The sequence below is a fragment of the Mus musculus genome, chromosome 7 (assembly GCF_000001635.26).
Source record: "Mus musculus strain C57BL/6J chromosome 7, GRCm38.p6 C57BL/6J".
Lineage (NCBI taxonomy): Eukaryota > Metazoa > Chordata > Mammalia > Rodentia > Muridae > Mus > Mus musculus.
The window spans coordinates 100,137,619-100,152,211 of NC_000073.6; positions in this window are offsets into that span (position 1 = coordinate 100,137,619).

Here is a 14,593-nt window from a genome sequence, read left to right on the forward strand (position 1 = left end):
TCCTAGTGCTGAACTGACCTGCCTGAACTCCTGATGTCTTGGTTTTTCATCTGGATCCAGTCAGGACACGGACATCAGAGACAATCATTGGTGTGACCTTCTTAAGGCCAACGAATTTCCCCATTTTCCCTGCCCTTCCCCCTCTCTTCAAAAATATCTCAATACTCATATTCAGCTTGAAGAAGTTATGAAGAGTCTTCGTCCCAATTCCCTAGGCTTTGGGGCTGGGGGTGGTTATTATAGGCTGTCTTTGATACTAAAAATTTTGAAGTACAGGGCTTAGACTCAGTCCTTTTATTGCTGTTATTATAAACAGGTCTGAGATGTTTAAGCCTGTGAGTTAAGGGCCAAATAGGAAATTCATGGCTCTGAGTTATTGTTAGGGTGTTTTCAGTTATTTTAATTAGAAATGGCTGAGAGTAGTTAACAGACAACTGTCTAGATTACTTCACATAGATAGTTGGTTTTCAAAAACATCAGAAGTCCACAGAATGTTACATTTAATGTTATTTATTCAGTTGTTGTTGAGACCATTCTGCTCCTGACAGCTTTCCCTGTCTTGGAGTCAAAGAAGAAACTGAGCATCTTTGAGTTACTCCAATTGTGGCGAAACAGCCTCTAGGCAAGAATTGCCTCATTTTATCGACAGACATAATACTGTCCAATGAAAGGACACAATTACAGGTTAGGACAGCTTGATTCTATTGAGACAGAGTAGGCTATTCCTTAATATTCCTGTTTCTCTAAGTCTGTCAGATAACCCTGACAAGTAAGCTGAAGACCGATGCTCCAACATGTTGAAGTAAGAGACTGTCTGAGTGATCAGCGGTCTCTATAAGTTGGCTAAGTTTTGGAAGCTGTGATAGGCTTCCTATATATTTTCAGTTAATATTAATTGTTCTTGGATTTCTGATTGGACTGAAAAACTACATAGTCTCCTAGCCAACCCAGGCTTTTTACTTTGAAAAGAACAGATTCCAGATGGCATTCAATCTAAAGTCAAGACATAGCCAGGTGTAGAATTATAAGTCTTTTAAGTAATGATTGATGACAGAAGTTTTATTTAATTAACAGAGATGATGGACTGGGTGTTAGGTCTCTAGTACTTTATAAATTATAAAATAGTAATAGTTGTGTTCAATTATATCTGAGATAAAATAGTCTTTTAATTGGACAGAAAGGGGGAAGTGTTGTGGATAGCCCTAGGACTAATTATATTTGATGTTAATTCCATTCTCCTGAGGAATGAGTCAGCACTCAGGTGATTTCCTATAAGCCTGCTTCCCACCTTAATTTGTAAAATAAAGGAAAGCTGAGGGTTGGGCAGATAAAAGGGAAGGTGGAATGGAAAGTTGGGAGAGAGAAGGAGAAATGGGAGAGAGAGAGGACTCAGAGCAGGAGGAAGAAGAAAAGCAGAGCAGAAGCGCATGGACTGGAGAAACTGCAAGTTATAAGAGGTCTCATAGATGTGGAAGATGATAGTGTAGTGGTAGATCTGCCCAATCTAGGTGCACAGCATGTATTCATATTAATTGAGTCGCGTTTTCATTACCAGGGCATATGTGGGTTGAAGAATTGCTGCAACAACGTGCTTTGTGTTTGACTTATTAAAAGACTACATTGCACTTTTAATGTTTTAAACTTGTATTTTTATGTATCTATATGTGTTTTTGTGAGTGTATGCCATGTGTGTGCAGGTGCCCAAGGATACCCATAAGAGGGCACATGTTTCCTGAAATTAAAATTACAAACAGTGAGCCACCCAAGACAGGTGCTAGAAACTGACTTTGGGACTTTTGGAAATAAAAGTGTAGAGAAAAGGCACAGTTTCAAAAATTAGGAAAAGCCGGCTTCAGCCTCCAGTCCTATTGCTTACTCATTGGGTAAACGCACACTACTTATTAAATGTCCTGAGTCCAAGGTTTTCTTATGTGATAATATAGAGGTAATCTCTAATTCTCAGTGTCACAGTAAAGGTTAGGTGAGCCCTGAGGGGTGTAACTCAGCAGTAGAACGCTCACCTAGCATGCACCAGGCACTGAGCTTGAACTGCAGCACTGGAATAAATAAAATAAAAGAAACTTGAGAGCAAGCATGGTAGCACATGCCCATAATTGCATCTGAAGTTGAGGCCAGCCTGAACTACAAAACAATACCCAAAAGATCATATGAGGTAACATATTCAAATGCTTGGAACTTAGTGGACTCTCAAAGAATGAACACTTACTAGACCCTGTCACTGTTGGATTGAGCCGGGTGGGGAGCCTACATAGGTTTATCATTTTACAATAATTAGGTCACTTGTGAATACAGAGTTCAATAGGTCACTTTAACAAAGAGAGTGACAATTTTAGAATTTTTGTTTCTTTTAAAACACAGAAATATTGTAAGAATATGCTTTTGTTTTAATCCAGGCATAGGGATGTGGGGCCGATTCAGACTGTCCACAGCAGCTGACTGTGATTTGCCTTGTGCTCTAGCAGAGGCATAGTTTTGAAACTGCATTGATTTTGTGTCTTTTAGAATTCTGGGATTTTTTTTCAGAGGGTTGTAGGTGATTGTGGGTCATTTAGGAAGGCTGTTGCGTTTGTTAGTAGCCATGGTCAAAGAAGAAACAAAAGAGAAGAAATTAGATTCAGGGATTCTTCTAATTCCTCTCTTCCCTCTCCTCTTGTTTCTCCCCTATCTAATGTTAGGGGGAGAAACCAGGGGGATAATGGTGGGAAAAAGGAGAATCTGCAAAGTAGCAAAGATCATCAATAAGTGGCACCCAATATGGGGCTTGATTTCAAAAAAATGGGAAATTTGACTTCATATGTCATAGAGAAAATGGCAGGGAATAAAAGAATAGATATTATTTTTCATGGAGGCAACACAACATTTATTTTAGTTCCTAAGACTGGGGTATTTCCCCACTTTGCTCCAAGAGGGAGTGTTCTGTTTTCGTTTTTTTCTTCTTCATATATTTTGTTTCAAAAATGGTTTAAAGACTGGCTGAGCAGTTGGAAAAAATGCAGGTGGAACTAGAGGAACCAGAGAAAAAAAGCTGGCTGAAATGGAAAAACAAAAGGTGTCATTCTGCTCTCTTGTGTCTGAAAGGGTTGCAGGGTTGGCTCTGCAACTGGGGAAGTTGTGGGTGGAGGTGGAAGCAGTTGGGAGTAGAGGAGAATGGGAAAAAAAGAGAACAAAAAGGCTCAGTCCCAGTGATTGAGCAAAAGAGTGTGGTTTCCTACAAAAGAAAAGAGGGAAAGAAAATGTGCCAGAGAGTGGTTGTTCTAGAGGGTAGTTGGGTCAGAAAAAAACTGTAAAGGGGGAAAACAATCTGATGAAACAGGCCATTTCAAAAAAAAAAAAAGGGTTAATCTCGAACCAGAGTTAGAGGAGGGGCAGCCCCGGGTTACAAAATCACCATCAGCTTTCCCAGTAGTTGTACAGCATACGCGTGCTAATGATGTGGAACAAGGTTATGATGAGCTAGGATGGTATCCTATAGAAATGAAAGACCAAAAACATTTAAAAGAGATCATGATTTCATATGAGATGCACTCACCTTATGTGAAATAAATTCTAAATAACTAAAAGAATTAAAATTAAATTAAAAGAAATCTAAGTAACTGGGCTACTCAAAATAGAATTATTCCCCAAGACGGGAAGGGATTAGTAATAGCTGTATTAGAGGCTGGTCCACAGTTTCAATGTTTAACATGGTAGAGAAAACAAGCCTCAAATATTGAACAGTAAAATAGAGCAAGGGAAATGAACATAGTAAAAGACCAGTTGCTAGGCAAAGGGTGGGTATAAGAACAAACTCAACTTGATGATATTACTATAGAAAGATGTCACTTAGCATCTTTAAGAACTTGAGACAAAGTTGAGGAGCCTGGGAGAAAGTCCACCTCATTTACAAAGGTTTTACAAGGCTCTGGAGAACCCTTCACTGATTTTTTTTTTTAAACAAAGATTAGTCTCAGCTGTGAACAAAGCCATATCAGATCCTGATGCAAGGGGAATAATGATAGAGACCTTGGTGTTTGAAAATGCAAATACTAAATGTAAAAATGTTATTACACCATTAAAGGCATGAGCAGTACCTATGAATAAAGGAGTAAGGGATATGACAAATATTGGTTCTGACATGTATCATACTTACATAATAGGTCACACTATAGCTATATGTCTCTGATATCAAAATTCCCAGTGCTTCAATTGTAGGAAATATGGTCATTTGCAAAGAGACTGTGAACAAACCAAAAGTCTCAGATCTCAAAATGCCCAGATAACTCAGTCTACTTATTATCTACTTATTATAATGTTCAACCTGTAAAAAGATATCAATGGAAAGTTATTTCACAGGGAATATTAAACAGTCCAACTTTATGTCAATATTTTGTGCAACAACTAATAGATATAATATGTAGGCAATTTCCTCAATCCATCACTTATCATTACATGGTTGATATTTTGTTGACTGATTCTTACACAGATACTTTAGAGAATTGTTTAGGAAACACAAAGAATTCTGCCATGCTGGGGGTTACAGATTGCTCCTGAAAAACTACAGAGAAGTGATTCTATTAACTATTTGCATTATAAAATAAGTCAACAAAAGATCCAACTACAAAAGGTACAGATCAGAAGAGATCAGATGCAAAATCTTAATGATTTTCAAAATTTAATGGGAGATATTAATTGGCTATGGCCTACCATTGGATTAACTAATCAAGATTTAAGTTATTTGTTTCAAATGTTACAAAGAAATTTTGACTTAAACATGCCATGATGGTTAACAGCTGAAGCAGAGACAGTTAATTCTGGTAAAACAGACCACAAGATGCATATGTGGATTGCATAGACCCCAAACTTGATTGTATTTTTGTTATTTTGCCTTCAGTTGAGCTTATTATGATAAAGGAGATAATATTATGGAGTGGGTTTTCTTAGCACACAAACACAGTAAAAAAAATTTTAAACTTACATAGAAATCATTTCTGATTTAATGATAAAAGGTAGAATAAGACTACTTCAATTGCCAGGAACAGAACTAGTAGAAATAGTGCCTTATACTAATGCTGAGATTATGTCCTTCTCAGTAGTCAATGAAGATTGGCAAAGAGCTTGTAGCAACTATTTGGTAGGAATTAACATCAAATATTCTAAAAGCAAGAATCTTTAGTTTATAAAAGGAACTAACTGGATTCTCCCATGTATTGTAAAAGGAATGGCAATTCTTGAAGCACCTACACTCTATACTGATGCAAATAGGCTGAGAATGGCAGGCTGTAAATCAGATAAAATGAGCAAAGTAATTCAAAGCCCATATACTTCAGTTCAAAAGTCAGAACTATATGCGATTCTTATGGTATTATTAGATTTTCTTGAAATTTTTAAATATAATTACTGACTTTCAATATGCAGAGAGAGTTGTTCTTCATATAGAAACTGCTGAATTTATTCTGGCTAATTCAGAATTAACTTTGTTATTTATGAAACTGGTTATTGTTACTATGAAACAGGTAATCAGAAATAGAAAGTACATTATATATCACCCATTCAGGCTTCCAGGTCCATTAGCACAAGGAAATGAAGAAATTAACCCATTAGTAATAAGAAATAGGTTTAAAACGTCAAATTTTCATGAAAAAACACCATGTTAAGAGTAAAGATTTAAAGAACAATTTTCTATCCCTGGCAACAAGCCAAGCAAACTATAAGAAAATGTCCCACTTGTTCTTTGTATAACAAAACTCCAATGGCTATGATAGAGATACCAGTTCAAATTAAGACCTTGCATGTGTCCCCAGTAAGTTGAAACAATTCGTTGCATATCATAATATAAAGCACATTTCAGGTATACTACACAATCCTACAGGACAAGAAGTTGTAGAAAGATCTAATCGCACCTTAAAGAAAATGTTTATACATCAAAAAGGAAGAAAAGCCCCTATCAGGGTTAGACTAAATAGCTCTCTGTTAACTAAATTTTATGAATGTTAATGAGAAAGAAATAACAGCAGCCCAAAGACACGGGGTTATAGAAAAACCTGTGGCATTAAATCAGCCTATATATTATAAGGGTATGTTAACCTCAGAATGAAAGCCAGTGAAAGGTGCATTGGGGACAGAGATTTGTTTATATTTCCACAGGAATTGAAATTTTGTGGATGCCATCAAAACTGATAAAGATTAGAATTGAGCAGGAGAGGTCTCCTGAAAGCCTTGGCCACTGACCCCCCAAAAGTGCTTGTTTTTGAAAATGTGTCTGTTTAAGATTTCCTACTACCCAGCATAATTAATAGCTTAAAACAGGAGGGGGAAAATGTGACAATTGTGGGATTTTGGTTTCTTTAAAAACAAAGAGATACTACATGATTGTGCTTTCATCTTAATCCCAGGTGTGGGGATATGGGGCTGCTTCAGAGTGTCCACAGCAGCTAACGATGGTTTTGCCTCTTACTCCAGCAGAGGCATGTGGTTGCCAGCTGCAGATAGTTTCTGCAATCCTGTCAGGTTTGCGATTCTGGGCACTTTTCAGAGGATAAATAAATGCTAGGTCCCCAAGAGTTGTGGGAGATTGTTGGTCATTTAGGGAGGTTGTTTTTGGGCTTGTTAGTAGCCATAGCAAATAAGAAATATAAGGAAAGAAATTAGATTCAGGGATTTTCCTAATTCCTCTCTCCCCTCTATCCTTTTTTCTCTTTTATCTAGTGTTAGGAGGAGAAACTGAGGAGGAGGAGGTGGTGGTGGGCTATAGGGTGGGAAAGAGAAGAACTCACAAAGTAGCAAAGACCACATCCAGAGTGTAAGTTAAGGGCCTAGTTCAAGGGATAATAAAGGATGAAAAATAGAACAGAGAGGTAATAGTGACTGAATTAAGTTAGGTACTTTTCTGTTGCTGTGATAAAAACACCTTGACTTAAAGCAACTTATGGAAGAGCTTATTTTGGGCTAAGTTTCCAGTATCCCTGAAGGCAGGGAGATATGGTGAACGGATCATGAAGGTGGCTGATCACAGCCTCATCTACAAACACACAACAACCAGAGCACACTGGAAGGCAAGGTTGTGAACTCTCAAAGCCAGCCAGCCTGCAGTGAAACACTTCTTCCAGAAAACACACATCACCTAAACCTCCCCCGAACAGCACCACGAGCCAGGAATCAACTGTTTAAATGCCCAAGCCTCCAGGAGACATTCTCACTCCAAACACCAAGAGGAAAACAGCCACCTCTGTGGCACTGGGGTCAATAGACAGTGGAACTCAATATGATCTACTTGGTTTCTAGTCGGTTCCACAGCACAGTGATTAGGCTTTGCTGCCTGGCTTCTACCTTTGCCCAGCTCATTTCATAATACACTTTGCCATCCGAGTACCTAGGTGTCTAAGTCTTTGTATTTTATTCCTGGTACAGAGGAGAACCATGCTTTAGTTATGTGGATGAATTCTTCATCCACACATTCTGGTGACTTTAGCAACTGCTGTAAATTTTGGAATAACTTTGTGCAGAGACACTTTGGCTTTAAAAAACATTCAGCCTACCTTTCATCCTTTTCCTCTTCACGGTGCCGTCTTGACGCACCTGACTTTGTCCCTTCATTTGATGTGTGATGTCAGCTTGTGATGCTTTTAGATCCTTCCTACTGTTAAATTTGCTTATCATTAAATCCATAAGCCCCATACCAGGCTTGATCCTGGTCTCATTGATCAAGACTCCTCAGAAGCCGGCCCTACTCTAGTCTTGCTAATATATGATGTCTGGGTCCTGTGGCTCCTTAGCTGAGTGGTCCTTTTACTTCTTTATTAGTAGCAGCTATGTTGTGACATAACCTTAATCACAGGCTTTGCAGCAAGTGAAGAAAGGCAGGAGACCCTGGTGAAGGGATGTTTTGAGAGTCTTCTGTTCTCTGTGTTGCTTTCAAGGAAGTAGAAGGCATTGGGGGTTAACACTAATAAAGGGAAGAGCTATTTCTACATGCTCAGAGAATTTAGAGGAATCTAAGGGCTCAAAATACTCCTGTGTTTCCCCCTACTCCACCATCCAAGTGTTAGAGTCTTGGTGCCTGACCATCCTTGCTTGGCCATTGAGTCTCCTCTGAAGATTGACAGCTGTATCTACTTCCCAGCTCAGGTCTGTGGTTTTTCTGTCTCCCCACTGTAGGTGCTGAGAGCATTCTTGTAAGTTGTCATTATTTATTAATTGCCTATGATTTTTCATTATTATCTCCTAAATTAGGCACAAGCCTAGCAAAACTCAATTCCATTACTGTCATTCAATTTCCATGATAGAAATGGTTACTGCTTCTCTTATATTTCTGCTACAGCTTAAGTATGGCTTGAGGGTTACCTGGGAGTTTATGTATTAGAAGCCTGGTCCACAGCGTGGCAGTGTGGGAGATGGCAGAGCCTATATAGAACTCAGAAGGAATGGATGTAGTTATCAGGGAATCTCTAGTAGTAACTTTTCTTCCTGCTGTGACAAAATGCCTGACAAAGGCAAGGAAGGGAAGGGTTTGTTCGGGTCTCAGCCTGAGGGTGCAGTCCCTGACGGCTGCTGGACAGTCATGGCAACAGAAGCATGGACAGACTGTTCACATTGAGTAGGAAGTCACAAAGCAAAGGGAGATGGATGCCGGTGGCCCTCTAGATTTCTCCTTTGTACTTAGTGCAGACCTCCAGCCCATGTCCCCCTCATACTCAGTGTAGTTAAACCTTTCTGGAAACAGTCTCATAGACGTACCCACAGACGTGTTTCTATGGGGACTTTAAACCCCATGGAGTTAACAATCAGTCCGTTTCTGAGAGATGAGTTATTATAAGAGACCGGCTTTTCCACACTTTCTGGCTCCCTCTCAAATGTGCTCCCACCATGATACCCAACAGGATGGGATACTGATGTAGCCAAGGAGGTCCTCACCAGAGCCATGCAGAAGGTAATGCCTTTGTTGGGGCTCTAAAACTGGAAGCTAACTAAATACTTTTTTTCTTTTTAAGGTACCCAGCTTTTGATACTCTGTAATAACAACAACAGAAATATAGAACATCACAACTTCCCAAATTCTAAATTAGTCAGCTGGTGTATTCCCCTCCAACCATTCCACCCAAAATCATCACAGTGAGAATATTAATAACTCAGTCTCCATTTTCTCAGAGGTTTGGTCTTTGTTTCCCCTGCCATCAATGATATGGTCCTCAGTGTTGATAAGTGATTCAGCTCAAACATTATCATTATTATTTCTGTTGTTGTTTTGGGACAGGGTTTCTCTGTGTAGCCCTGGCTGTCCTGGAACTAACTCTGTAGATCAGGCTGGCCTCATGGAAACCCACCTGCCTCTACCTTCTGAATGCTAAATGCTGGGATTAAAGGCCATCATGTCCTAGCTGTTTTATTATTTTAAAAACTTCATTTTATTTTGTGTATGTCTGTTTATGGTAGGTCACACTTTTATTTAGTTATTTTATGTATATGAGTACACTGTAGCTGTCTTCAGATAGACCAGAAGAAGGCATCAGATCTCATTACAGATGGTTGTAAGCCACCATGTGGTTGTCAGGAAATGAACTCAGGACCTCTGGAAGAGCAGTCAGTGCTCTTAACTACTGAGCCATCTCTCCAGCCCGGTGGGTCACACTTTTAATTCCAGCCCTTGAGAGGTTGAGGCAGGAGGATCACTGAAAGTTGAAGAGAGGCTTGTGCTGCATAGGGAGACCCTGTCTCAACAAACAAAGAAACAAAAAGCCCCCCCCCCCAAAAAGAGAAAGAAATCCTAGTGGCTAAGAGTGAATCAACGCTGACATGAAGAGGCAGGAGAACATGGCTCATAGTTAGGAGAACTAAAGGAAAATTAATCCAAAATGGACACAGATATTAGAACGAGGAGGGAAATACATTAAGTCAGTTATTACAACTATATAACATATGCCCCAAAAGAAAATAGAAACATGGAGAATGCCAAGGAGACAAAGTACTATATGTCATAAGCTAATAAAGGCAATAAAAGCAAGTAATAGAGTGTCAACTATACAAGTGAGAGAAGGCTTGCCTTCCACACACACACACACACACAAGCTGATGAAGGAACTTTTCTAGGCAAACAGCATCATGGGTGGTGGGTTGTGTCTTCACTATCCATGTCCCCCTTTCTTGCTCTAATTCATGAGCATGGACTACAGCAAATGTAACCCTGGGAGCACCCTGTTGCCATGGGCGTATTCTTGCCACCAGGCTCCTGCCATTGTGTCAGTACAGCTTTAAAAGTGTAGACTAGGAAAGATTGATAGGACTTCTTCCAGCATTCATTCCAAGTGTGTTCTCACCTTGTTTTGCAGACTCAGTGTATGGCTCAGAGAGTGGAAGCGACTTGTCAAATCTAACAGTACTGTCACAGGACAAGAGCTAGGTAGAATTAAGTCTCTATTCAGTTCCATTCAATGTAACAAATCCCTAAATGAGGCCCTGGAGACCCAGCTAAGCAGAAGGTGTGGGTGACTTCACTGGGTGGGAGCTTTCAGCCAGGAAACACTTGATTGTTCCTTAGATAGCTGACAAGTGGTCCCCACTCCCAAAGGGTGTGCCCTGGGTAAAACAACTCTGTTGTTGCAAAGCTAGATGAATTTATGTAGTTCGGGAGGCCATCCGCATTTATATTAAGGATATTCTGACCAGAGCTGAGTTGCCCACCTGTGCTCATTCAACCCAAACTGAGTCCTTTGTGATCTACAGAGCGTGGCAAGCAAGTGGTAAAGAAAAATCACTGACCTTATAAAACTTAAATGCTTTCTGTGACGTGCATCAAAAGGCATCGTCTTGAAGAGATTTTATTTTCACTTGTAAGTAGGCATATGTGGGAGGGGGCATTACGGGTGCATGCACACAAGTTCACATGGAAGGTAGAAGATAGTGAGTGCCAGATACCCTGGAACTGGAATAACAGGCAGCTAGGTGTGCCCAGTGTGGCTGCTGGAAACTGAACTCAGATTCCTTGGCAAGAGCAATACATGCTCTCAGCCACCAAGCCATAGCTCCAGCCCAAGAGGGCATTGTTTTGTTGAAAGAAAATTTTCTGAGTACAGACTGCTTTAGCCAAAGTATTTTGAAGTTTACACACTCACAGCCCTGTGTCCAGCAAGAAGCTCCTGCCATGTTTCTCTGGGCCAATTCCTGAAAACCCTTCCCTCTAACCGCACAGGGATGGCTGTTTGACTTTCGCTTGGCATAGAAGCATCTTATGGATCGTGTCCACTTCCTGGCGCTACCCTAGTTAATGAAGCACTATCTGGCACCAGAATGCTCCCACACACAAAGGTGCCAAACATCAAAGGGCCAGGGCAGGTGAGCATTTCCCAAAGGCCTGTTAGCTTTCACTTATTGTCATTATTATCAAAATGGAATAAAACATTAAAACGTTTTCATGGATAAGTTCAGGTCCTACAGGAGTTCCCATAAAGCAGGCTTTAAGAAACTCTGTTCTGATCTTTCCCAGAACCCCAGGCCGGCTTTACCTGAAACACTACAAAGCAAGGCCGTGGTGCTGGGGATTGGAGTGGCATTATCCAGAAGTGACTGAGTAATGTTAGTCTGCGGTTTCCCCATTATCTGCTGACAAACTTCTCCTTGCATTTTGAGTAGATTTTTCTGGAAACCTTTTCTGACTTCCACAAGTTGAGTCCTCTGCACCCCTATCTAACACAACCCCTATCTATCCCAGCCCCCCGCAAATTGTAGGCAGGATTATTCCTTCCACTTCCTGGCTGCCCCTCCTCAGGCCCCACCCCCACCCCAGTATCTCCTCTGTACCCTAGACTGCAAGTTCCATGAAGGCAGAGATGAGGGACTGAATCTGTTCATTTGCCAAGTCCTCATTTTGAAAGAAAGATGAAATTTCAAGAACTGTAAGTCATATAAAGTACTCAGAAATTGCTGGTTGTTTGTGAGCCTAGAGGCTGCCTGGGGCTGAGAAAAGAGAAAAACAAACCTGGGTATGCCTCGTAGTTAAAACATTCCTGGGAACAGCTTGACCATAAGATAAAGGGAATGTGAAGACATAACAGGGCTATCTGAACTGAGTCAACAACTCACAGAACTCTGACACCCTGCTCGTACATGTAATTTTTCTGCTGATGTTTGAATAAGCCAATATTGTGTCACTATGCTGAATTCCACACCCCTAAGCCCCTTACCCCATAAAAACCCCTAGCTTTCGAGCCTCGTGGCCGGCATCCGTTATCTCCTGTGTGGGAGCTCCGTAATTTAACGTCCTCATGTAATTACAACAAGATGGGTCCTCGTGTTTCTTTGGGTGCTCTCACACTCCCGAGACTAGAGTAGGGGTCCCCGAAAGGGGGTCTTACAATTTCCCTATGCAGGAGTAGGCTCCGGAAGGAAATGAATGAATGAATGAATGAATGAAGCTCGCTGGATGTCCCTCCAGATTCTCTGTCATCTTGAGAATATTTCTTTTCTCTCTCCAACTTCAAGTTGCAAGAGCTTGAAAAGAGCATCTCGGAGACTCGCTGTGCTTGGGCGCTGAAAGCTCCCCTGTAGGGCATGAAAGCACCCTCACCTTGCTCTGGAGCAGACTAGAAAGAAGTGCACATGGGGACAATCACTTGCCTCGGGGCACCCAGGTCAGCCATAATTGCCTCAACCCTGAATTGCGTGACAGCCACTTCAGTTTCTTCCGGGGCATTGTCTGTTACTTATGCAGTTAGATGTTTTTGGTCGGGGCTGCCATGGGGAAAGTAATGTTCCCAGTGACCTCACCTCCCGGTGGCACTGTTTTGGGAACAAACTGGATTCTCACGGTTCTCCCAATGGTGGCGGGGTGCCCACTTCAGACAAGGTATTTTTCATACTGGAAAGAAACAAAGACAGCGTCAGCCCTCATTTTTAATTTCCTCAAACAGCTGAAATCTACAATCTCTTTGTTTCCCCTTTCAGTTTCTAATGCTGACTTTTGTCCTTGGTGAAGTGGAGCGGAACTGTGGAATTAGGGGCAAAAACCAAAAAGCCCCAAACAAAACAAAACAAACAAAACCCTTTACTTATTTACGTATATATTTATTTCTAGACACATTTATTTTTGCAACATTGGCCAAAATGGACATCCTGAAACCTCCGCCCACCTTACCTCCTTAATATAGATGCCTCACTTCTCCCATGGCCCCAAACACGAGTGTCATCGTCATCCCTGACCCCGGACATCCTTCTTCCTTCCAGACCGGGAGGCAGCTTGCCCCCTCATGCCTGGCCTTCCCAGTGGGCCATCCTGGCTTTGACCTCACAACCAGCAGACCCTCGTTCAACATTCAATCACTTCCGCTCTCAGCGCCCTGCCAGCTCTCCCTTGCCCTGGTTTTCCGCCCTGGAACCCGTGGGAGAGAAATCTAGACAGGAAGAAGAGGAGAATGCAGCCCCACGGTTGAGTGTTATTTATGAATCTACATCATAGCAAAATATAGACTACATGCTAAGACATATACATTGACATAAATTTTATGAAAATTAAAGATATTTCTGTTTCACCATTTAAGTCACTACCACTTTGTCTTAGTTAGGGTTTCTATTGTTGGCATGACCAAAAGTGACTTGGGGAGGAAAGATTGAATGGTTTTAAGTAAAGCAGTGGTGTGATGTCATGTAAATGAAGATCTCAGGGTGAAGACCTTTATGTGGACTTTGGGGCTCTCCATGGTCTGGTCTCATTTCACCACAGCAGTATTCACCTTTTCTTTATTTCTTCAGTCAATGCCCCCAACTCTTCACGCAGGCTCTTCTCTGTGCCAGGGGTGTTTCTCGGCAGCACCAGTTTGGCCTTCAGCCTCCTCACAGGGACCTTTCTGTGGACATTACCTCAGATGGCTCTCCCAGTTCCCCTCTATCGACACCCCTGCTTGGTGATTTTCCTTTCTTTTTGATCACCCACAAACTGATGAACTTCCTGACTTAGCCAAAGAAACAGGGATGGTTACAGTCATTATTTGAGCATCTACTTCACTGTCTTGCACAGTGAACGTAATACGTATCGTCAGAAAGATGGACAAGACTATGAGCATCTTTGTGTCGGTGCTTCATTAACTAGGATAGCATCAGGAAGCAGACACGATCCATAAGATGCTTTTCTGCCAAGTGAAAGTCAAACAGCCATTCTTGCATGGTCAGAGAGAAGAGTTTTCAGGAATTTGGCCAGAGAAGCACAAGAGTTTCTTGCTGCATGCAGAGCTATGCATTATGTAAACTTCAAAACACTTAGGCCAGAGCAGTCTGTACTCAGAAAATTTTCTCTCAACAAAACAATGTCTTCTTGGGCTGGAGCGATGGCTCAGTGGTGAAGAGTACATTACAGACAGTCATGGGGTTTTGAAAGATCTTGGCATCACTGTAGGAGTGAAGGAAGTCTGTGAGAGCAAGCTGGAGGGAGGGAGCTGCCGTTATGCCCGGCTGTTAAATGCCAGTGATTGAAAAAAGGGAAAAATCAAGTGATTGCTGAGAGGTAGCTCAGTGGGTAAGGACAAGTGCTGCTTTTCCAGAGGACCCGAGTTCTACATCAAGTTGAGGATCCACATCAAGTGGCTCACAACGGCCCATAACTTCAGCTACA